Here is a 25,119-nt window from a genome sequence, read left to right as displayed (position 1 = left end):
CCTAAAACCACTTTATATATCTCTATTTCCACTTAATGATGCACTAAGTATATTATTTTAGACATTTAATCACATTAAGATATGTTGTCAAATTACAGAGAGATGCTCTACTTATAGTGATCATTACTAAAAACAGGTAACGATTAAGAACTGTCAATGTAAGAAAGTTTCTTCAGACAATAAAACATTAAGACAATAAACTAAAACTGACCTACCACATGCACTTAATATTTGCTCTGTCAAAAGTAGAAGTGGCATACCCTCCTCCTACCCCTCAAACCATCCCCTCCAAAAACGCTGTATAACTTTTGTATATGAATTAAATGGAAATTTTCTTATGAAAATTCTTACGTTCAGTTACTCAATAGTATCAGACTGCTATGGCCATTTAGTTCTACTAAGCATAAAGTTGGGTATATGGGGGCCTGAATAAATCATGAAAATCAGAACTCCAAAATATTTGACAAAAACATACTGCCAAACTTATCAAAAATAATGCAAACCAGAAGTCAATGGAGCACCATCTTTAAAGTATTAAAAGAGAAAACTGAATTTTTTTTAGTGGTTGCTTTTGAGTTTGCTGTATACATTTAATCTATATCCACTGTCAAATAACATTATACTGCACTTCATGGGTAATACCTTAAAACAGTATTCCAAATTCCTCTCTCCTACCCCTTGTGACATGGCTATCAAATTTCACTTATCTTTAAAAAAATAAATAAATAAATTTCACTTATCTATAAGCTAGGATCACTCAATACATTGTTCCTATTATTTTGAAATTATCTGTTATATCCATTAAAGAAAGAAAATAAAAGGTTTTGGGGCACCTGGGAGGTGGCTCAGTAATCAGGTCATGATCCCAGGGTCCTGGGATCAAGCCCTGCATCAGACTCCCTACTCAGTGGGGGGCCTATTTCTCCCTCTTCCACTCCCCCTGCTCATATTCCCTCTCTTACTCTCTGTCAAATAAATAAAATCTTAAAAAGGGGGGGGGGGCACCTGGATGGCACAGATGGCAAAGTGTCTGCCGTCAGCTCAGATCAAGATCCCAGAGTCCTGGGATCAAGCCCCGCATTGGGCTCCCTGCTCAGCGGAGAGTCTGCTTTCCCCTCTGTCTCTCTCCTCTGCTCATGTTCTCTCTCTTACTCAAATGAATATTTTTTAAAAATTTAAAAAATAAAATTTAAAAAAAGATAAAAGGTTTTATTTTACCTTCATTTATCCCTTCACTAACTTTCCTTTTTTTTCTGAAGAACTTATTTTAACATTTCTTGCAAGGCAAGTTAACAGTTCTTATACTTTTGAAAGATAAGTTCAATGTATACAGAATTCTAGGTTAGTAATTTTTTTGGTTAACTCCTTAAGAGGTCTTTGAACTGAGTCTCGTAGAAAATTTGACTGCCTTTATTTTTTCCTCCTTATAATTTCTACTCAAAAGCTAACAAAGATATTTATAATTCCCTGCTATCTTCCCTATTTGCAAGGGAACAAGAAGGGACTAAATTAAGGATTTCTTTCTACTCTCTATGCTTGTATGGTTTGTGAAGGGAAGTCCAATGTAATTCCTAGCCTTCTTTCTGTATAAGTAAGGTTTTTTTTCTCCTTAGCGCCCTTCAAGATTTTCTCTTTGTTTTTGGTTTCCTGCAGTTTGGAAATGATAGGTCCAAGGTGTAGATTTGGTGTTTGTCATATTCGGTGCCCTCTGCGCTTCCTGGGTTGGTGGTCTGGAGTCTGTCATTAATTTTGGAAAATTCTTAGCCATTATTACTTCAAATATCTCTTTTGCTCCCTCCTCTCTTCCCCTGATGTGCCTATCAAAGGCATTCTATACTTGTTACAGTGTTTTTGATTTCTATTATTTTCTTTTGATTTTTAGAATTTCAATCTCTGCTTACATTACCCATCTGTTCTTACATGTTGTTCACTTTTTCCATTAGAGCCTTTAGCATACTGATTTCCCTGTCTGACAGTTCCAAAATCTCTGCCATATCTGACTAGAAGTTAGACTATCTTTACTGTAGCTTTGGATATCAAAAACTAAAATTTCCTCAAACACCCTTGTTGTCCTTGGGTCTCCCTAGAAACTCCTTTAACAAAGTGCAAACCTTGCAGTTCTTTCATCTTTAATCCTTTATTATTACACAGGAGCCCTGTTGATGTAGTGGTAAAATGTGGGAGGAGGGGAAGTACTCCATAATCCAATGATGAGGTCTGAGTCTTTGAGTGGATCTGTATCCCTGGACTATGGCTTTTGAAAGTGCTCCTGGACTTTTTTTTCCCCCCCAATCCACAGATGACACAGCAAGGCTAGAGAGGAAGTTGGGTGTCCCCAAGTTGGTTAGGCTCTGGTAGCTTTTCTTTTAGGGAGGGAGAGGACAAAATGCTATGAGCTGATTTCAAAATGGTTACCATTCCCCTCTTACTAAAACATAGGAAATCCTCCTGCCTCCCAATCTTAACTGAAACCCAGTGGAGCCTGTGGAAGAAAACCTCACAAGAGCATGGGAGCCCTCCTAAAACTAGATCCACAAAAGTTTTTAACTATCAAGCTAATCCACACTCAGCTTCTGGCAGGTAATCAGTTACAGTTAAGTTTTCCTACCAGTTCTTGGCTTCATTGGTTTATGCTCCCACCAAGCTGTGATCCTTTGTATTCTTCGCCTGTCTCTCCAGTTTTGGAGGCACCAGTTTACTCTGTGATCTTAGTTCTCTGACAGATCTAAGAAGAACTGTTGCTTTTTAGTTTGTTCAACTTTGTTCCTGATATAAGGACCTCAAGAGTGGTGACTTCCAATTTCTTTCATGTCTGAGTGGAAACCAGAATTCAATGTCTTTTTTATGTATTCCCATCATTCCTTAAACACTTTTTTTTTTTAATTTTCTGGAACAACGAGATGTTCTAGGTTCATTTTTGAGTTTTCTCAAGGGACTCTTGATTACTTTTAGTGAAGAATACTGTTTAGAAATCAAGATCTGGATGCAAAGTATGCTCATTGCTATGGAGGTATCATTACTCCTAGAGCCTCTAAGCACATACTAGGAAATTTATATATTTATAAACATATACACACACCATATATTTCTCTATCTATCCATCCCTCCTTCTCTGTATGTAATGAAAATTATTCTCAAACCCCCAATTCCAACCCAACACCCTAGAGACATTCTAACTGTCCCTATGTCCATGCTTCTTTCTCTTTGGCCAACAGTGAGAAACCTGGCTCCCATTTTCCTTAATGTATTTGTTTGCAAAATCCTAAAAAACTAAGTACTTACTTTCAGAACTCCTACCCACTACCATTGAGAAAAGCACATATACTAAAATTGGAGCGATACAAAGATCAGCATGGCCCTTGTACAAGAATGACACCCAGTATTTGTTTACTGTTCTTTTCCGGGGTGGGGGGAATAGGGTCGGCACAGAGAGGAGTGGTAAAATTTTCAGATAACAAAATGCACAAATACTAACTACACTTTATTAATTTTGACAAATATATCTTCATTGGGTTTTGGAACATTTTCCATTTTCATCACCTCCAAAATTCCCTTGTGCTGCTTTCCTGTCACTCCCCACCTCCTATAAAGCAGTCACTGTTCCGATTTTTTACAATAGTTTTGTCTAGCACTTCATAAAAATGGCATACTTTTTTGTGCCCGAATTCTTTTGCCCAGCACTGCGATTTTAATGTTCATCCAGGATGTCACATGGATCAGTAGTTCATTCCTTTTGTTGTCCCATAGTAACTCCTTGTATGGATAATCAGTTTGTTTGCCCACTTTATATATGAGCTAAGAGATTCAGAGTGCCTAAAGTCTGGATGAGAAAAATTCCAAGGGCCTCTGAGCCAGAAGTATTATAAACTCTTGATTCTTAGTTTGGTGTTCTTTTCTTTTTCTTTTACCAAAGCACCAAATTTTTAAAAAATAACAACTGGGGCACCTGGTGTTTCAGCTGGTTAAGCACCTGACCTTTGATTTCAGCTAAGTCATGGTATCAGGACTGTGAGATGGAGCCCAGGGAATCTGAGATTCTCTCCCTCACCCTTTTCCTCTCCCTTTCCACTCATTCATAAGAACTCTCTAAAATAAATCTTTAAAAATAAACAAATAAATAATAAAAATAACAAAAACTCCAAGGATATATTTTAACCATATAAAGTTAGTGATGTATAAGGAACTACCTACATATAATCACATCACAGGTATAATAATATTTTTCAAAATCACCACTGTGATACTTTCCAATGAGTTCTTAGTAGGAAATGAAAAATATCTAAAATTAAAATGTTATTAAATCAAATGAAAATATTTTTAAATCTTTAAGAATATCTATAGTTAACATTGACATTTCTTCCATAATCTGTAAATTCAAATTCCCTCCTAATCCTTACTTCTGCCAATGCTGATTTCAAATTTACCCGGCATTTCTTAAATATCTCTTAAACATCTACATAATTAAACATTATAACCAGTCCTCAATGAAAGTAATTTATACATTATTCATTAATTTCCTCAGTTTATTAAATTTATAAACTACCAAGAAGAGTACTCTCCTTATTCTAGCCTTTCTGGGCAATTTTTACCCTTTTGAATTTCTCCTCAGGTCTGTCAAATCATCCAATTCTAATTCCCTACTTAGAAAATGTACCAATCTCTCTCTCTTTAAAACATAACATAAAAGACAAGTTTTTCTTCAACCCATAATCTTTAAACTCCTCCTCAAACCACAATTTAGTAATTCTGTACTTTTCTGTAATTTTCCTGTACTATGAAATGCTACTACATTTCATTTCATGAATTTCATTTCACAATGAAAGTTTATGGTAGCACCATTCAAGGTGACGTAAAGTCATTGCCATAGACTGAAGGGCCAAAAAGTAGAACACCGAGAGTGAGACTGCCATTAGAATGGGTTGTCCCACCACCTCCCCTACTGCCCAAACACGCATACCCTGTGTCTTGGCCCAATCTAGATGAACTTCCTGAAGATGAAGTAGTGGAGGAAGTAACAGAATTTGAGTTCTCTTCCTCAAAAGTATAAACAAATCTATGGATCAGTTTTATTAAATGTAGGTCCCAATGTGAGGTTCCCCTCTAATAGGTTTCTAGAATTCTCATGTATTCTAAAACAACATTCATCTCACAAGAACATGGTGAAATATAAAGCGTACCTTGAAGTACTGAGCATCTGTAGATACTGTATTAATTTGAAATGCTCCTACAAGTTAGGGGTTATTATCCTAATTTTCCTAAGGTGAAAACAGATTAACTTCAGACTTAATCAATCTACCATACATATGATGACCTGAGAACTTAGTCTATAATAAAAATAAGGTAGATGAGACCAACTGACTTACTGTATTTCGTTTACAAGTCACAATCTTTAGCTCATAATTTATATGAATGAAGGCCCTTCATGAAATGAAATGTAAAAATTTAATGTAAATGAATGATTTCATTTATGTGAAATAAAATGCTAATTATGATTTGGAGTGAAGAAAACGAAAGGTTTAAGATGAATCAGAGCACTGAATACAATTCTATAACAAAACTTCCCAATTCCCAGTCACTACACCAAGGACAAATGATGGTTTGATTAACAGCTATGGCAAAGAAAGCTATTTAGTACCTGGTTTCACCTTTTTGGTTTCAGGTTCCAAAAATTCCTGTGAACTTCTTTTTTCATCAAAACAAAATAAAAATTTTTGATATAGCCAAGATTTCATGCCCGAAGAGCTAGACCACAAGTCTAATGAAATTCGACTTATTTGAAAGAAAAAGAAATGATAGGGATGTGATGTCACCTGCTCATTCTTCTTGTGCGCCATTAGAAAAACTGTACAAAGTAGGTTAATGTTTAAGATATACTTTCCTGAACTCCTTAATACTTTCATCCTACTTCTTCTCTAAAAATATAGTGGCCAAAATAAAGATCTATGGAAAGCAATGATTAATCCAGAGAACTAATGTAGGTAGTCAGGCAACTGATCAATTCATCATCTTCAAGTATTAGCTGACGATAATAAGATGGCAATGGGAAAAGAACATAAGAAACTCTTGGAACACGGCAAAATGCCTTGGAAATGAAGGAAAAATAGAAACTTTTGGTTCCAGTTAAAGTGTCAATGAGAATATACTTCTATCTGAAGAAAAAAAAAAGTGTTAACAGGAATGCAGATAAAATAAAGACAATTAAAGGTAGTAAATAAATTTAGAAATTGGATTACTAAAAGTACCCTTACAAAGCTTACAGAGAAAGTATCTTTTAAAAATATTTTCTGGCCTAGTTGTTCCAAAGTAATAAAGAGAATAAGCCAACAATCAAACATACATTTTTACTGAACACCTAGTAAATAGATGGTTTTGCATAGGTAATGTGATTTTATTTATTTTTAAAAAGATTTTATTTATTTGAGAGAGAGAAAAAGAGAACATGAGTGGTGGGGAGGGACAGAAGGAGAGGGAGAAGCAGACTCCTCACTTACCAGGGAGCCCAACTCAGGGGCTAGATCCCAGGACCCCAGGATCATAACCCAAGCCTAAGGCAGAGGCTTACTCGATTAACCAACCGAGCCACCCAAGCACCCTGGTAATGTGATTTTTAAATGAATTAAATATAGTCTCTTGCCCCATCTTTAGCTGGCGATAAGGTTGGGGCACCACGTTTCATATAAGACATAATAGAAATGGAAACAAAATGCTTAGGAAGCCTGGAGAAAAGAGAATTCGAATGGAAGTGTGGCAAAAAGGTTTCACAGAAGTGATATTTCCACTGGACTTCAAAGGACGGGCAGGTATTTAATAGGCATAGATAGAAAAAAAGTTAGAGCAAGGAAAAAAAACCGGAATAACATAAGAAAGGTATGGGGGTTAGAAATAAGTGTAAGATATATTCAGGAAAATCCAAGTGTATATGAGTGGGGTGGAAAAATAGTGTTCATGGTAAAGAGAGAGAAAATGAGAAAAGAAAAGCCTAGAGAAGCAGATTGGAAAAGAAACTGAGGAATCCCTAAACACTACATAATAAGTTCATTTTTAGCAGTAGGGATTCAAATTATTTTGGGCCTTAGAGACACACATAATCTAGGTTCTTACTATCAGATACGCCTGCAAACAAGTTAAATTTCACTTTAACAACTATGCTGTCTTGCAGTCATCAATCAGCAACTCCCATGTGAAATTTAAAATCGGAATAAATGCAGAAGCTGGTTAAATGCTAAATGTTAAAAGATATCCAGCTGCTCAATGGTCAACATGATTATAAACAGGTTGACCACTTAATTTATCATCTAAACTGGGATTTTTCAGAATAAAGGGGGGGAGACACTATTAATAATTACACTAGTATAAATTCAGAACATCCCAAGCAAACTGGGATGAGTGGTTAACCTAGTTTTAAAAACTCCCCAAATCAAAGGGACTCTTACATTCTTTTCAGTGGGAATTTCCAACTGTGGAGCAGGAGAATTCAGTATTAGATATTGAGATCAATGGCTATAGCATTTTAAAGAAGCACATACTAAAAATGAGTAACAGATCTATTTTATAGTAGCAGAGACATGAAGGGTGAATAACTTCATGCAAATCTGTATAAGACTTCTTTATCTTAACTAATGACAACCATGAACACAAAGCAACTACACATTGATTACTAACCTCACAAGCACATTTAGACTTAAGATAGTATTCCCTAAGTTTCTGTTTTTCCTATTTGAAAACAAGTTAATTTTCAACTATACCAACCATCTCAAAGCACATTACTTTTTATTTTAATACAAGAGAGAGGAAAAATATCTGTTTTTACTGCTAAAATTACAGAAAACACTATGGCTTGGCAAAAGATTGTTATGTGGATGGTTGCAACTTGGCCTTTAATCTTTTGCCAAACACCATACCACAGGTGTTCTGAATTACCAGTAAACCCAGATGTGAGATATTTCAAATCCAACCAGAAATTGAGACAAAACAATCCTATGGTCTTCATGAATGAAACCAAGAACTTCTTTTAAAAAGGGAAAGGAGGGAGCACCTGGGTGGCTCAGTGAGTTAAGCCTCTGCCTTCAGCTCAGGTCATGATCTCAGGGTTCTAAGATCGAGTCCCGTATCGGGCTCTCTGCTCGGCAGGGAGCCTGCTTCCTCCTATCTCTCTCTCTGCTTGCCTCTCTGCCTACTTGTGATTTCTGTCAAATAAATAAAATTAAAAAAAAAAAAAAAAAAAAAGGAGGGGAGGAGAAACCAAGAACTTCTAATGTGTAATGTTAGCACTTTGGGAAAATAATTTAAATTCTTTCCAAATATTCATTCTAGTTAAAGTCTAAGACCTGATAAAGAAGGTCTTGACACTGCAAAAAAAAAAAAAAAAAATCAAACTTTTGTTATTAGAAAACATTTACAATCACCTAATACCACAGGTTGGCCAACATTTTCCCCTAACAGGACAAATAGCAAATTTTTAGGTTTTGTGGGCCACAGAGTCTCTTGTTGATAATACAGAAATGAATGGAGGGGGTTGTGATCCAATAAAACTTTATTTAGAAAAACAGGTGGTGGGGCTGGATTTGGTTCTCTGGGCTTTATAAAAGTATAAGCGCCTTTGTATCCCTCATCTTGGACAGTGTCTGGTACATAATATATGATCCGAAAATGTCTGTCAATGAATCCTATTATTTAATCAAAAACATAAGCAAAATGTCTGAGCTATCTTGTTACACTGTGTTTACTGAATGTTATTTGAGACTAACTTCCTAGTTAGAATTTGTAAGTTGGTATTTCTCACAAAATACTTCAAAATTTCTTTTCATTTAAAAAACTGTAATTGTAATATTAATCATGGTCATGTCACTACTGAACTCTGGTTTACCCAAGATTAATACTAATTTTCTGGCTCCTTGGCCATTTACATAAATAGATCATCTAATTACATAGTGTAAGGACCAGAGCTGAAAGGTCATGTTGAGTTAAAGCTAGAGTTAATACCATGGCAAGTGAGAGTGAAAGGCAGGTGGAAAGAAGCCTGAGGAGAAGACTGGTGTGCAGAGGAGAGAATGGAAGAGAAGACAGAACTGTCTGTACCATGCAGTGAAGATCTGAGAGATTTCTCTGTATTATAATAATAAATCTCCTTTTTATTAGAGCTTCTGTGAAAGGGCTTCTGTTCTTTGCAGTTAAATGATTCTTGCCTAGAAAATGGATTATGAGACATTTGAAGAAGAGTTAATATTTGAGCTGAATTTTTAAAAAATGAAGAGACAGGGATTCCAGTCTACATGGATTAAGAGGGAACAGATTTACCATCCTGCCTGAAACAACAACAAAAACAGAAAAAAAGAAAGAAAGAAACAGACATTAGACATTGGCTAGTATAGGAGAGTAATCCCTGACAGAAGGAAACAAAATGAGCCCTCTTCTAATAGCTCCCTGCTTAGAGAGTGCTTCCAGGGAGCAGAGAGGGGAAGAAGTCAGGTAGAGCTCAGCTATCTTCCTGAGTTGAGGAAGCAGGAGTCCAAGCTTGCTAGAATATGTCCAGTAGAGTACCACCAAGGAGACAGTTGTAGAAAGATAGTAGAGTAGATCTGCAGAGGGCCCCCTGAAGACTTTACTGAGTAACATCAGCAGAAACTTGTGAGTAATCTACCTGAAGCAGGAGAACTAAAAGGAGCAGAGGGACCAATTTCAGGGGTCAGACCGTGGCAGGAAGAATTTGTTTCATCCAGAATGGGAAAAAAATCTCACAATTCACAGGACATCGGACAGAATAATCATAAGGTTATTGCCTCAGTAATGGAGCAAAATGCGCCCTGGATAAAGTTCATTTTGTTTCCACCTGGACAGGCATAAGAATAGCATTGAAAGTGTCAAACATTTTTCAAGTAAGTGTCAAAACAATTTCCAAGTAAGTGTCCCAGAATAAAACAGAATATTTCTAGAAATACAAAATATCCTAAACGCAAGGTTAAATTCATAATGTCTGGCATCTGAAAAAAAAAAATTATCAGACATGAGAAGAAATAGAAAAATACAGCCCATAATGAGAAGAAAAAGCAGCAACAGAAACAAGCCAACAACTGATAAATATTGGAGTCAGCAAAAATATCAAGATAATTCTTATAATCTGTATGTTGAAAAAAGTGGAGGAATGCTTGGACATGTTAAGCAGAGATGTGGACAATATAAAAAAAAGGTGAATAAAAATTTTCATCTTACTAGAGATGAGAAATAAATGTTTGAGATGAAAAATACAATAGATGGGATTAAAAGTACATTAGAAATGCCATGGGTGCCTGGGTGGCTTGGGGTGGCTCAGTTCCTGATTCTGGAGTCCCAGGATCAAGCCCCATATAGGGCTCCCTGCTCAGCAGGGAGCCTGCTTCCTCCTCTCTCTCTGCCTACCTCTCTGCCTACTTGTGATCTCTGTCAAATAAATAAATACAATCTTTAAAAAAAAAGAAAAAAGTCTTATAAAAAAGCCAGAATGAAGGATTAAGAATTTGAGAGCAGCAACAGAAATTACCCAAAATGAGGCACAAAATAATCCTGGGGGGGGGGGTGGTCAAAACATTTAGTAACCCACGCAACAACTTTAAGCAGACTCATACATATGTAATTTGAGTCTTCAAGGTGGAGGATAAGTGCTATATAAAATTATATTTTAAAAAAAGAGGAAAGGACAGTATGGACTTCAAGTAGTGCATAAGAGCAAGCTATACAGATTATGGAGAGGGGGAAAGAAATGAGAAAAACTGTGCATTTGGCTATAAATCTGACAAGGGCTGACAAATAACACAGCTAGAAGCTATTACCTCTAAGAAAGGAGGAGGACCAGGATTAGGATGTGACGGTAAGGAAAGAGAGAATTGAGAATATTTTAAAGGAAGAAATCATAGGAATTCATGAATAACTTTGTACTGAAAAGAAGAATGTTAAGAGGTTGAAATTTTGAAAAGGACCAGACTAGTTGAGTCCTAGCTTCTCTATTTACTATTTGGACTTGGAGAGGTTATTCAATATCTCTCTGGCTTACTTTCCTCATTAGTAAAGTAGAGATAATAGCAGCACCTATGTAACAGGGCTGTTTTGAGAATTAAGTTAGTTAAAACATGTGAAGTACTTTGGCCTGTAATAAGTGCTTAATAAACACCGGCTATTGCAATTCTCAAAACTTTTGGTCTCAGGACTATTTTTGCCTCTTAAAAGTTATGAAGGACCCCAAAGAATTTTGCTTACTTGTGTAATGTTGATCAATATTTACCATATTAGAAATTAAAACCGAGAAATAAAGTATTAACATTTTCATTCATTAAAAATAGTAAACCTATTACATGTTAACATGAGTAACATTTCATTTTTCCAAAGAAAAAAACTGGTACAAAGATAGAAACTGTTTTACATTTTTGTAAATCTCTCTGACGTCTGGCTTACTAAGAGAAAGCTGGGTTTTCATATCTGCCTCTGCTCAATCTGTTGCTTATGTTGTTTTGGCTGGGAAAGACAACCAACCAATCTGTGTCCTGTAGAAGCTTACACACCCAAGAAAGCTAAGATAGCATCTTCTGGGTAGAACGATGAAGTTTAAAAAGGGGGACAGCATAGTATTCGTTCTGTAAATCTTAAGAGTGCTTAAGAGGAGAATAAGGGATTAACTATAAACTACTCTAGTCAGCTCACAAGAGAGAGCCAGAGAAACTTGTATTTATCCCACATGGGATATAAGGAGAACTGTAGAAAGGATGGAACCACAAAGAATTCCCATATAAGATAATAGAGATTCATAGTTCTACATAAACAGTAAGGAAATGCCTGGGCCTGAGCTGAGAGTTTAGAAAGTTTAAGCATAAGAAGCCAGATTTCCAAAGAACACAGAGAAAAAGAGAACAGGGCCAAGGAATGGAATCTGAGGCAGGTGGGGAGGCCAGGGGGGTGCTAGACAGAAGGAAAACAACTGAAATCTTTTTTGTGTGTGTGGGCAAAAGATTATTAAATAGAAAAACTTCACTAGAATAGATATGTGAATGGCAAATAAGCACATGAAAAGATGTCCAGTAACCGTAGTCCTTAGAAATGAAAATTAAATCAATGAGGTATCATTACATTCCCAATAGAAAGGATACAATTTAAAAAAGACTAAGCCAGAACGAAATGTTGAGAATATGGAGAAACTGGATTTCCCATACACTGCTGGAGGTAATGCAAAACGGTATAGCTCTTTTGGAAAGGAGTTTGGTAGTTTCTTATAAAGTAAACTAACTATATGACCCAGCAATCCTATCTCTAAGTATCTGTAAGAGAAATGAAAATATATATTCACATAAAGACTTGCACATGACTGCTCAGAGCAGCTTTATTCATAACAGTCCAAACTGGAAACTATCCAAATGTCCAGATCCCAGTGAACAGTATAACCATATAATGGAATATGACTTAGCAACATAAAGGAACACACTACTCATCCATGCAAGAATATGGGTGAAGGCACAAATAACTACATATTGTGTATTCCATTAACATGAAATTCTGTAAAAGGTAAAACTGTAGTAATTATATTATATATCGTAATTATATAGTAATTACAGTGACAAAACAGATCAGTAGTTGCTCGAGGTGGGGAGGAAGCTTTGATTGAAAGGGACACAAGGAAACTTTTTAGAGTAATAGAAGTGTTCTATATTATCATAATTGTGGTGATGGTGGTTACAGGATGGATACATTTGCCAAAATTCATCCATCTGTATACTTAAAACTGGTAAATTTTGTTGTATGTAAGTTATACCTCAGTAAAACTGATTAAGGAAAAGAACAACGGACATATCTTCATCTTACCTGTCACTCACCAGGATTTCTTAATGTCTGACAGAAAATGGCACTAGGTAGGAAAGTACAGATGCAGAAATCATTGATTAGAAAGAACAGGGAGTTGATAGAAATGATGCAGTCATAAGAAGAAATATGTCATTTTAATGAGATTCTAAAAATGAGAATATTTATTTTTTAAAGATCTTATTTGAGAGAGGGAGGGAGAGATCACAAGTGGGGGGGGTAAGAGGGAGAAGCAGACTCCCCACTGAGGAGGAGCCCAAAACAGGGCTTGATCCCAGGACCCTGGGATCATGACCTGAGCTGAAGGCAGCCGCTTAACCAACTGAGCCACCCAGGCGCCCCAAGAAAACAATTTGCTTCTAAAAGAGACCTTGACCAGTCCAAAATAGGTTTCATTGTAATAGTATTTCTTTTGTTATGTTCTAAAAACTACCTAAACCAGAAGCATCCCAGACCATCTCTACCAAAAACTCTGTGTGCAAAGTCCCTAAATCTCCATTTAAATTTCTCCCAAAGAAATTACTTAGTGGAGTGCCTAATTGGCTCAGTTGGTTGAGTATGTGACTCTTGATCTTGGGATTGTGAGGTCAAGCCCCACAGTGGATGCAGATATTACATAAAAATAAAAATTCTTTAGGGGCACCTGGGTGGCACATTCAGTTAAGCAACTGACTCTTGGTTTCAGCTCAGGTCCTGATTTCAGGGTTATGAGATCAAACCTCACATTGGGCTCTGTGTTGGGTGTGGAGGCTGCTTAAGATTCTCTTTCTCCCTCTCCCTCTGTTCCCCCCTCTTAAAAACATTATTTTACAAACTAAATCAGAAAGAGGCACTATTCTAGAAGGAATGTATACGTGTATACACACACACATATGTGAACTATGTTTGCAACAGCTCCGAGTGAATAGTATTAAATAGCATATATGATTTCTTTATAAAAACACAGAATCATCATTACTTCATGGAGATGTAAGCACCTCAAAGGAGCTCATCTACAAAACCCACTTAGGATACTGCCAAGGTACTTAATGTATTCCTTGTCAATCACCCTGGACTTAAGTAAGAAGATAATTCAAACAAAGAAAAGAAAGATCCTTTGACCATACCAAGTTTGAAGTTCCATGAAGCCATAGTGCTTCTGTTTCACCACTATCTACTGGCCCATGGTAGGTGACAACCACTTCAATTTTAATTACAATTTATAATATCATGACTTTTTTTAAAATATGTGATTTTTTAAAAAGCAATATGCTAGGTTTTCCTCTTTATAAATTTTGTTGACTTGTTACAGAACTTCCTTTGGGCTTTCTCTATACATTTGACTGATTTTCAAACATCTTTAAAATCAAAAGAAAACACAAACAATGAAACAAAACAATGTTAGGAACTGTAGAGAACAAAGCTGAATGACTATCCAGGGTCTTTACCTTCATGAGGTGGTTTGTTTATGTGTGTCACAATATACATAAAACTTACCATTTTAATTTTTTGAGTGTACAAGTCAGTGGTACTAATGAGCTCACACTATTGTGTAACCATTATCACATCCATCTTTAGAACATTTTCATCATCCCAAACTGAAACTCTGCACCCATTTAACAATAAATCCCTATTTATCCCCTCCCAAGCCCCCGGTAACCACTAATTTATTTCTGTCTCTATGAATTTGATTATACTACACATCTCATGTAAGTGGAATCATATACTATTTGTCCTTCCATCATCAGCTTTTTTTCTACCACTTTTTATTGCATATATAGGCACCACGCACTGAGGACACAAAGAATGGCAACATACAAATCTGCCCTCATGAAATTTATACTCTAGTAGGGAAGTCAGACAAGTCAATAACAACAACTTGCATGTCAGTGTGGTAACCGCTCTAACAGAGGTACAAAGTACAATGATGGCACAAAGGATTAATTAACTCTAAGGAAAGTAAAGAGCACTTCACAATGGAGGTAATGTCTCAGGACATTTTAAAACAGGAAGAATTCACTGAATGGACATGTCATTTCATCCAGAGGAATGGCATACATTCATTCATCAAACATTTAAGGAGGGGCAACACTATCCCCAGCATGCCACACCTAGGACAGTCAGAGTCCCCACTTTCCTTAAACTAAAAGTAAATGCAGAGACTCAAGATATGCATCCGAGGAAGAGCAAGCAGTTCAGACTAAAAAGCAAAGTGCCTGGGGAAGAATAAGATGGGGCTGGGAAGGCATTCAGGTATCAGATCATGGAAAAGTCATCCAGAGTTTTACTCTATACTGTAGGCCAGCTTCAAAACTTTAGAGTATATAAGAATCATTGATGGCATTTGCCAGAAGTACACATTCCTTGACAACCCCAGAGGATTTAATTTCATATGTCTGGGATGGACCTCAGAATCCTTTTTTTTTTTTTTTTTAAAGATTTTTTAAAAAAATCTTTATTTGACAGAGAGAGATCACAGTAGGAGAGAGGAAGGGAAGCAGGCCCCCTGCTGAGCAGAGAGCCCGATTCGGGACTTGATCCCAGGACCCTGAGATCATGACCTGAGCCGAAGGCAGCGGCTTAACCCACTGAGCCACCCAGGCGCCCCAGAATCCTTATTTTTAATAAGTGCCCCAGGTGATTCTAAAACAGACATATCCAAAGACTACTTTTGAAGTACATCTCTGTACTTCATGATGTGAACTACACATCATATAGTTCATGATGGCTTCAAAGAGAAGAATTATATGAAAAGATTATATGTTTTGGTTTATTAATTTTCCCCCCTGGTTACAATGTAATACATGCTTTTATAAGATATAAAAAAGCACAAGAAAGAATTACTTAAATCTACCACCTTCACATTTTATTATTTCTCTAATGTTTATATTATATACACTCTTATAACTCTTATACAGAAGGATCATACGTACTATTTTGAAGCATATTTTCTTCACTTAGCCAAGCAAGTGAACACTTCCCCTTTATATTCTTTCTTAGTCAGATTTTTGATGACTATATGGCAGACTATATATATCATATTGTAAGGGCCTATTTAGCCAGAGTGATTCCATTGGGTTAAACAGTGATTTTGTTGTTTATGCAGTAAAACTTAAACTGACCCTGCACACCCCCCCCCCCAGGGGAACTTACTTAAAAGCAAGTCCGGGAAACCAGTAGAATGTGGTCAACCAGTCCCTGAAAACAGAGCCCAAATACAAGGGCGGGTCAGGTCAGATGGAGACAACCGAGCCCGAATGCGGGGATGAGTCGGACCAGATGGAGACATCCAATTAGTGGAGAGCGCATACTGTCACCCTAGCTACCGAGGAGTGTGGGCCCCACCTTTTGGGCGCCTTTTGGGCGCCAATTCTGACCAAGGTGATAGGCTAGTTCAAATAGCTACTATGGGGTGAACTGTAATTCAATTGGCCACCCAATTGAATGTGTGACCTAGCATGACTGTGCAGCTTTCTCTGTGTGTTACAATCTCAGTGGCCACCTGTGTGTGGCGAGGCTCAACCACATGGCCTTTGCTCTATAAAACTTAGTCTGTGAGGCTGGGGGTGGTCACCCTCTCTGTAAAAGGCGGCCCCGAACGGTCTGTTTGATTCTCGATGCTTGGCGCAAAATAAAGCTTTGCTTGACCTTCGCTTTGTATCAGTCTCATTCCTTTGACCACGGACCTAACAATATACATGTAATTATCCTTCTTTTTATTTTTTTTTTTAAAGATTTTATTTATTTGTCAGAGAGTGAGAACACAAGCAGGAGGAGAAGCAGGGAGAGGGAGAAGCAGGCTTCCCACTGAGTAAGAAGCCCGATGTGGGACTGCATCCCAGAACCCTGGGATCATGACCTGAGGTTATTAACAATTTTTCACAGTTTCTCCTGTACCACTGTCAGTATGTCATCATTTGGATAAAATCTGGGTTTTAGAAGCATCACTCTATTGACATTGTAAGGGCTGAATTTGAAAAGAGGTGAATTCAGAGACAAACTGAGAGCCTACGATGGTCCAAACAAAAATAATGAGACCTCAATTAAAGTTGTAACAATGGAAATGGACAGAGAATGGATTTGAAAGTCCACAATCTACATGTAAAGTTCTGTTATCTGTTTAAGACTATATATATAGAAATAATTCCTCTTTTTCAATAAATATTTATCAGAGCCCTACAATGTATCCAAGAATAATTAGTGAGAGAAACATACCAGGATAAAAGAACACAACACAGCTGCACTTTTATGTCTGTGTATACGTGTAGGATCAGGGTTCCAACTGCATCTAAGTAATTCAGAGTCTTCCTTCTTATCAGAGGAAAAACAATTCCCTATTCTGATTCTGTAACTGCAGAAGTAGAGCCAGAAAATGTCATAGTTGTCAACAAAAGCTTGACCTTCTGTTCTCAAGTTATATGCTGGGGCTGGGGTGGGCATTTAACGCACTAAACAAGAAACTGCCCATGATCAGGTTTACTTCAATTTTTTAAATGAATCTGCATATACCGGGGCTTTCTGCCAAAAAAGCAAATGTTTCATGCATTTGGCTCCTTGTCCTTTTATGTGGCTAGTGTCCAATATCAACTTGGAGATGTCCCCATTTCAAAATCTGCCAGCTACTGAAACATGGGTCAAACAAAAAACATTTTTCCTTTCTATGAAAAAGTATAATGTATCATGACAAGGAATCTTATTAGGTAAAGCTGAGCTCGCATAAAAAATGCTTATAGTGAACCAGTTCCCCCAACTTCTTTTTTTTATACTAATGCCCATTAAACTTCAGATTTCAAAAGTAATGATTTTTTAAATAATTAAACGTTAGATTCTTGAATCACACATATCCAAAGATTCTTTAGTAAATCTAACATACCTCAAGTGATGTAAATGAAAAAAACTAGAAGGATATCTTCCTTTTGAGATAACATTTCTTTTTATTCATCTACCACATAATTTTTTCAAAACTAGAGAGATCTCATTATCACTTTTGATAATTCAAAGTATACATACTCAAAAAACTTTCCCACACTTAGAAATTTCCAAGTTTTATTTATATTAATTGGTTTATTAACTTTTAGTGATCTTGAAGCTTCCATGCATAAAAAAAGCTCTCCTTTAAAAGGCATCCCATTGGAATGCCTGGGTGGCTCAGTTGTTAAGTGTCTGCCTTAGGGTCAGGTCATAATCCCAGAGTCCTGGGATTGAGTCCTGCATCAGGTTCCTTGCTCTGTGGGAAACTTGCTTCTCCCTCTGCCTACCTCTCCCTCTGCTCGTGCTCTCTCCCTGACAAATAAAGAACTAAAATCTTTAAAAAACAAAACAAACAAACAAACAAAATAAATAAAAGGCATCCCATCTTCACTTCCAAAAACACTTTCTTAATTAACAGACCACAAAAAAACACAAAATACTAATATTAATTTCTTACTTGTCCTTCTCATGTCTATTTAATTCTACATAGTCCTAGGTGAGTAAAATAAGCATATCTGGGTCTAGCTACTTGGTAATTTGTAGTATTTTTTATTCCAAATTAAATATGTACTATTATAATAACTGAGGCATAATTCAGAATGAAAATCCAGTGAATTTCAAGTAATTAACATAGGTAGAAAAATAATACATATAAAACATATAAAATTAAAACGTACTTTAGGATCTAATTATTACATTAAATTCTATCTCCACAACAATAGCCATAATCCTGGGCCATATCTCATGGTCCTTAAATCTAATCAGGCTGTTCTTTAGTTGGGACACAATTTATTATTTACCTTTATTTTACTAATAATCTGAACGATCCCAGGACATGCCAAAAAAAAAAATGCCTTTATACTATAGCTTCACCTTCTGAAATATTAATACTTCAGGAACAGCAATAGCTATTATCATCAAGGTAATCTTTCTAGAAGATAAATCTCACATCAGGAAAAAAAAGTGTAGGTGAAAATAAGACAAAACCCATAATGAGGGGCGCCTGGGTGGCTCAGTGGGTTGGGGCCTCTGCCTTCGGCTCAGGTCGTAGTCCCAGGGTCCTGGGATGGAGACCCGCATCAGGCTCTCTGCTCAGGGGGAGCCTGCTTCCCCACCATCTCTGCCTGCCTCTGCCTACTTGTGATCTCTCTCTGTCAAATGAACAAATAAAATCCTAAAAAAAAAAAAAAAACCACCAAACCCATAATGAATCATGTTAAGAGCTATGAGACAGTATCTCATGGTCTAATATCCATTTAACTGAAATCACACAGAAGAGAGAACAGTTCAAAAGAAATACATGAAGAAATAAAAGCTGAAGAGATAATGCCTGAGAGTTTTCATTAAATAAAAGATACCAAACCACAGAACCAAGCAGTTTAGAGAATACCAAGCAAAAGCAAATAGACACATCGTGTTCAAAAATAAAGGCATATCGGGGCACCTAGGTGGTTCAGTCAGTTAAATGTCTGCCTTAAGCTCAGGTTATGATCCCACTGTCCTGGGGCTGAGCCCCAGGTCACGTACTCTGCTCAGCACAGAGTCTGGGTCTCCTGCTCCCTCTACCTGCTCATTCTCTCTCTCTCTCTCTCGCTCTCGCTCTCAAATTAATAATCTTCAGGGGAAAAAAAGTAAAGGCAAATCATATCCAAAGACAAAGAGAAAAAAAGAATCAAAGATAAGAATTATAGCAAAACCACATGAGTGAGACAACAACAGAGTGGTAAAGTGGGGGAAAAAAGGGCAATCCACAATCCTATACTCAGCAAAAATATTTTTTTGAAGATTTTATTTATTTATCTGTCAGAGAGAGAGAGAGAGAGAGAGATTGAGCACACAAGCAGGGGAGCAGCAGGAAGAGGGAGAAGCAGGCTCCCTGCAAAGCAAGGAGCCCAACATGAGACTTGATCCTACGACCCTGGGATTATGACCTGAGCTAAAGGCAGATGCTCAATTGACAGAACCACCCAGGAGACCCCTAGGCAAAAATACTTTGTAAAAATGAAAGATAAAATTTCTTTCAGAAAAACAAAAACTGAGATAATTCATTACCACCATTTTTGCCCTACAATAAAATAAATGTTAAAGAAGTTCTTCACACAGATGAATATAGCAACAGACAGAAACCTGGATCCACACGAGGAAATCAACAACACTAGAAGTGACATAAATGAAAGTAAATATAAAACTTCATTTATTTCTTGGGGCGCCTGAGTGGCTCAGCGGGTTAAAGCCTGTGCCTTCGGCTCAGGTCATGATCTCAGGGTCCTGGGATCGAGCCCCGCATCAGGCTCTCTGCTCAGCAGGAAACCTGCTTCCCCTTCTCTCTCTGCCTGCCTCTCTGCCTACTTGTGATATCTGTCAAATAAATAAATAAAATCTTTAAAAAAAAAAAAAAACTTCATTTATTTCTTATCTGTAACTGCTCTTTTTTTTTTTAAGAAAATATTTTATTTATTTATTTGTCAGTGAGAGAGAGAACACATAAGAAGGGGAGCAGCAGGCAGAGGGAAAAGCAGGCTCCTTGCTTCTGGAGCCTACTGTGGGACTCAATCCCAGGAGCCGGGATCATGACCTGGGCCAAAGGCAGATACTTAACCAACTGAGCCACCCAGGCATCCTTATTTGTAATTGCTCTTAAAAGATAAAAAGCAAAAATAATAGCAACAACTTTTATGAAAGTAAAATGTATTAATAGAAGCACAAAAGATAAGCAGGAAGAATCAGGAATCCTTATTGTACATATGAGATTATGTACTATTATATGATGGAGACTTTGGTTAGCTACAAATGTATATTTCAAACCGTAGGGCTGCCACTAAATTAATTTCAAAAGGTATAAATAAATAAGCAAATAGTGGAGAGAAAGAAAATAAAAAAATATCCAAGTAATCCAAAAGAGGAAAAACAAAGCAAAGAATGGACAATAACAGAAAACAGCTAGCACAGTGGTAGATTTTTAGTCTAACCATATTACTAATTACATTAAATATAAACAATCTTAACACACCAATGAAAAGATTATTAGACTAAATGAGTAAGTCCAACTATATGGTATATATTTTCTACAAGAAACCCATACAAAAGTATAAATATGTTGAAAGTAAAAGGATGAAAAATGATATGTTGGGAGACAACTTCCCATGGGTCTCTACTGTGGTAGCATTTTTTGAACAGACTTCTCAGTACTTAACCCACAACCATCTCCCATCTGCAGTTCTTCCTAATTAATAGTCAATAAAATGGAGATCCTAAAATGGAGATCCAGGAATCTCTTGTCTACTGCCAGTATCTATGAAATTTGTGGTAACTTAACTTGTTAGCTTTCAAAAAGGTAAAATTTCAGGCCATTCAAATTCTTGACATATCCTGTAAACACTAATAGAAAAAAGCTAGAATGGCTATATTAACAAGAGACAAGAAGATTTCATAACAAGGAATACTGCCTGGGATAAAGAGACCACCTAACCAAGAAGACATAATAATCCTAAATTTATAAGGTCCTAACAACACTTCAAAATACATGAAGCAACAACAGACATAACTAAAAGAGAAAAAGACAAATCCACAAGTTGGAGACTTCAACACATCTCTCTCAATATTTGCTGAAACAAGCAGATAATACGCATATGGAAAAATTCAACTTTACTAGTGAAAGAAAACATACAAAATCACAATAAGCTATCATTTATATCTATAAGAATTAATTTGGAACTTAAGTCTGACAATTCTAAATGTTGGTGATGATGCAGAATATCAGAACTCTCACACACTGCTGGTGGGAATACAGTTTGGTAGAACCACTTTAGAAAACAATTGGAATTACCTAGTAAAGGAGACATGTGCACACTCAAGCTCAGCAATTCTACTACCCTAGTATAAACACATAAATTCTTACACATATGCACGACAAGACATGCGCAACAGTTTTCTTAACAGCATTGTTTGTAATTGGGGATTAAAAAAAGGAAACAACTCAAATGTCTAAAGAAAGAAGAATGGAAAAATTAAAATTATGGTATAGTCCTATAATGCCAATATTATACAACAGTGAAAATGAATGAACTATATCTATACAATTCAACATGGATGATGTCCAAAACATGGGGGGGAGGGGGAAATCACAAAAGAACAAGCACACATAAATAGCTCCAAAAAGACAAAACTACACAATCTATTGTTTAGGGATATATACATCTGAGGTGAAACTATGAAGAAAAGCAAGGAAACGAATTAACCAAAATTAAAAACCAAAATTATTAGACAGGAGAGAAGGAGGCAAATACTTCAAAGATATCTATAACATTCTATGTCTTACTGTAGATATTAAAACATATATTTGTTATATTCTTTACATATATTAATCTATATTATAGAGAGTATCTGCATTACATATTTAAAATTTTAAATGCTTATAAAGAACAAGCAATAAATACAGATTCACTCAGCAAATATTAAAAACCAAAATAAAAAAATAATGAAATACAAATACATTAGGTCCAACTGGACATTGAGACTCACATGACTCAAAAAGATCACTTGGTTATACTTAATAAAATATAAAATATGAAACAACATTGGAGGAAGGCAATGTGAACTAGTTTCTCTTCATCAGGAGTCCTCACAGCAATTCAAGGAATATTCTTTGGTTCTCCCCATGTAGCAATAAAGCACCAGGGATGAAATCATGGGGATTGGTGCCATAACTACCCTAACTTAGGAATACCAAATAGCAACCACTATCTCCAGTCCCATAGACTAGCTTCAAAACAGACTTGCTCAAGAATTATCATATCCAGGGAATGAATGTTTCACACCTAAAAACATTAACTGATGGAGCACACCTCTCTCCATTTCTGGATGTTACATTAGCTTCCATCCCTGCTGAAATCACCAAAAGTCCTAAGGGCCTTTATAACTTGCAGAATTTCAAGTAATTAATGCTCTGGTTAAAAAAAAAAAAAGCGGGGGAGGAATATGTGGTTGGCTCAGTCAGTTAAATGTCTGACTCTTGATTTCAGCTCAGGTCACGATCTCAGGCTCATGAGATAGTCAGCCTGCTTAAGATTCTCTCTCTCCCTCTGCCCCTCCCCCTTGCCTGCATATGTACTTTCTAAAAACAAAAAACAACAAACAAAAATAAATGAAAAAAAAAAAAACACCTATTTCATGTTATCTAGGAGTAAATTCTCTTCCACATAACAGAGAGGATGTGCAGTGAGATGTGCAGGGAAAAACGAAACCTCAACCCAGTAGAGGCACATGGGATGAATGCTTTAATCTCAGTGGGTTGTGCACAATTATTAATTCTATGTATCTGGAAGAGCAATTGTATCAGTTAGAAGAAAACAAAGACAACTAAGTGGACTTTCCATACTCTGCCTCCTGGCAAACACCAGGAATGGATAAATAGCCTCTTGTTCATTTGATGGATAGCATGGGACCTATACAAATATTCAGCAGCATGGATAAAACATCCTTAAATTGTCAATGAAAAGAATCTGTAATAATTTATATTAGGAAACAGAAGAAATAAAGAAAGTATCTGCTGTGTGTCTCAGTAAAAGACAAGAAAATGAAGTTCTTGTAAAACATATTTTATAAGGAAAGATGATCAATTAAAAAGACCAGGAAGGACTAAAGACACAAGAGACATATGCAGAGTAAGATATAAACCTATGGAACTCTAACCAATAAGAAAAAAGAAAGGAATAAACAACAAAATTAAACTCCACACTGGAGATGAGAAATAATCAATATTGCAAAAAAACCTATCAGTAAAGTAGATGATGAAAATAAAAATGTTCACCAAGAATGTAAAAAAAACAAAGTTAAAAATAAGGAAAAAGACCAGTATAAAAAAGAAATATGAACCAGTCCACCAATAAGTTATTTAATTAAAAAAAACTTAAAAATGGAATGTAAGCAATATTCAAAGGTATAAAAGAAGAATTATTCCCAAAATGAAAAGCACCAGCACTTCTACATCAAAAGGTCTTTCTTGTCCCAGTCAAAAGTAAAAGAGACCAGAATAATGGCTAGAGAATTATAAAGGAAAAGTCTGGGACACATGAATACCACATTGAGTCGTGCTGTCATTAACACATTCATGCAACAAGAGCCATTTTCAGATATTCAAGGGTTCAGAAAAAGTAATCCACATGAATATCTCCTGAAAAATATTCCTAAAAACATATTTGTGGCAACCAAAAGAGGGAAATTAAAATTGGAACTCAAGCATGGGTATAAAAGGTATGGTGTAAACAGATTAGTGGTGGTACTCTATACCAAATTAGTATGTAGAGTCCAAATTATTCCGTTGAAATTTAATACAGAAGCTTAAAAGTTTTTGAAAGAGGAGATACACAGTTTATGCAACATTTATAGGTTAGTTTTAAAGATTAACTTGAGAAGCTGAGAGCGTAAAACAATAAAATAAGCTAAATTCCTTTTATTACATTAAAGAAAATATTTTTGAATTGTTCTTAAATTTTGTAATTACAACTACATTTCTATATATAAGCTTCTAAAATGATTTCTACACCTATTTTAAAAACACACAAAACAGTCTAATATTGCAAAGAGCAAAGGAAAGAACAAAATTATTAAAATATAAAATTACAGAAGAAAAAATCAATTATAACAAATTTTTATTGTTTAGAAGCCGATCAGAAAGATCCTCAGATGGGATTGAAAAAATGAAATGACATAAAAAAGATTAAAAATAATGACAGGCAATGACAGTATCATGGAAATAGGAGTAACAATTTTGATATGGGTCAAGAAATAGGATTCAAGAAGAAAGGAATTAAAGGGTCTCTTTAAATCGAAAAAAGGATGTTTACAGAACTACTCAAACATGGTCCATTAACTAGCTGTTATAGGTCTGGAACAAGACAAGTATAAAACTTGAAAGCAAGCATTTAGAAACTGTTACAGCAATCTGACAGCGGAACTGTATACCTGTTTAATATAAGAATAAAAAAAAGGGGGTGCCTGGGTGGCTCAGTGGGTTAAAGCCTCTGCCTTCGGCTCTGGTCATGATCCCAGGGTTCTGGGATCAGAGCTGGAGTTGGGTTCTCTGCTCAGCAGGGAGCCTGCTTCCCTTCCTCTCTCTCTGCCTGCTTCTCTGCCTACTTGTGATCTCTGTCTGTCAAATAAATAAATAAAAATCTTAAAAAAAAAAAAAAAGGAAGCTTGTTTTTGCTTCTTGGTTTTTCACTCTTTTTAATTTTTCTAACTCATTTTCAATGTATTTTAACGAAGTATCAGGAAAAAACTGCTTCTTTACTACAAGTATTCTGAAAAGCACTGCCACAAAAGATCTATTAGTTATGAAGTTTTAAGTGC

At 36.1% G+C, this 25,119-nt stretch overlaps 1 protein-coding gene and 1 pseudogene across 6 annotated transcripts in view; one reads left to right on the top strand and one right to left on the bottom strand.

The window, feature by feature from the left end:
- REV3L (REV3 like, DNA directed polymerase zeta catalytic subunit) overlaps window positions 1-25,119 on the bottom strand; it is a 216,175-nt gene that overhangs the window by 176,238 nt on the left and 14,818 nt on the right. The window lies entirely within an intron of this gene.
- On the top strand, window positions 3,309-3,400 carry LOC123392154 (annotated as a pseudogene).

The sequence above is a fragment of the Mustela putorius genome, unplaced genomic scaffold, assembly GCF_011764305.1.
Source record: "Mustela putorius furo isolate JIRA1106 unplaced genomic scaffold, ASM1176430v1.1 tig00000450_pilon_pilon_pilon, whole genome shotgun sequence".
NCBI lineage: Eukaryota > Metazoa > Chordata > Mammalia > Carnivora > Mustelidae > Mustela > Mustela putorius.
The sequence above is the reverse complement of the archived record's forward strand: the minus strand, read 5'-3'. Positions and strand labels throughout refer to the sequence as shown.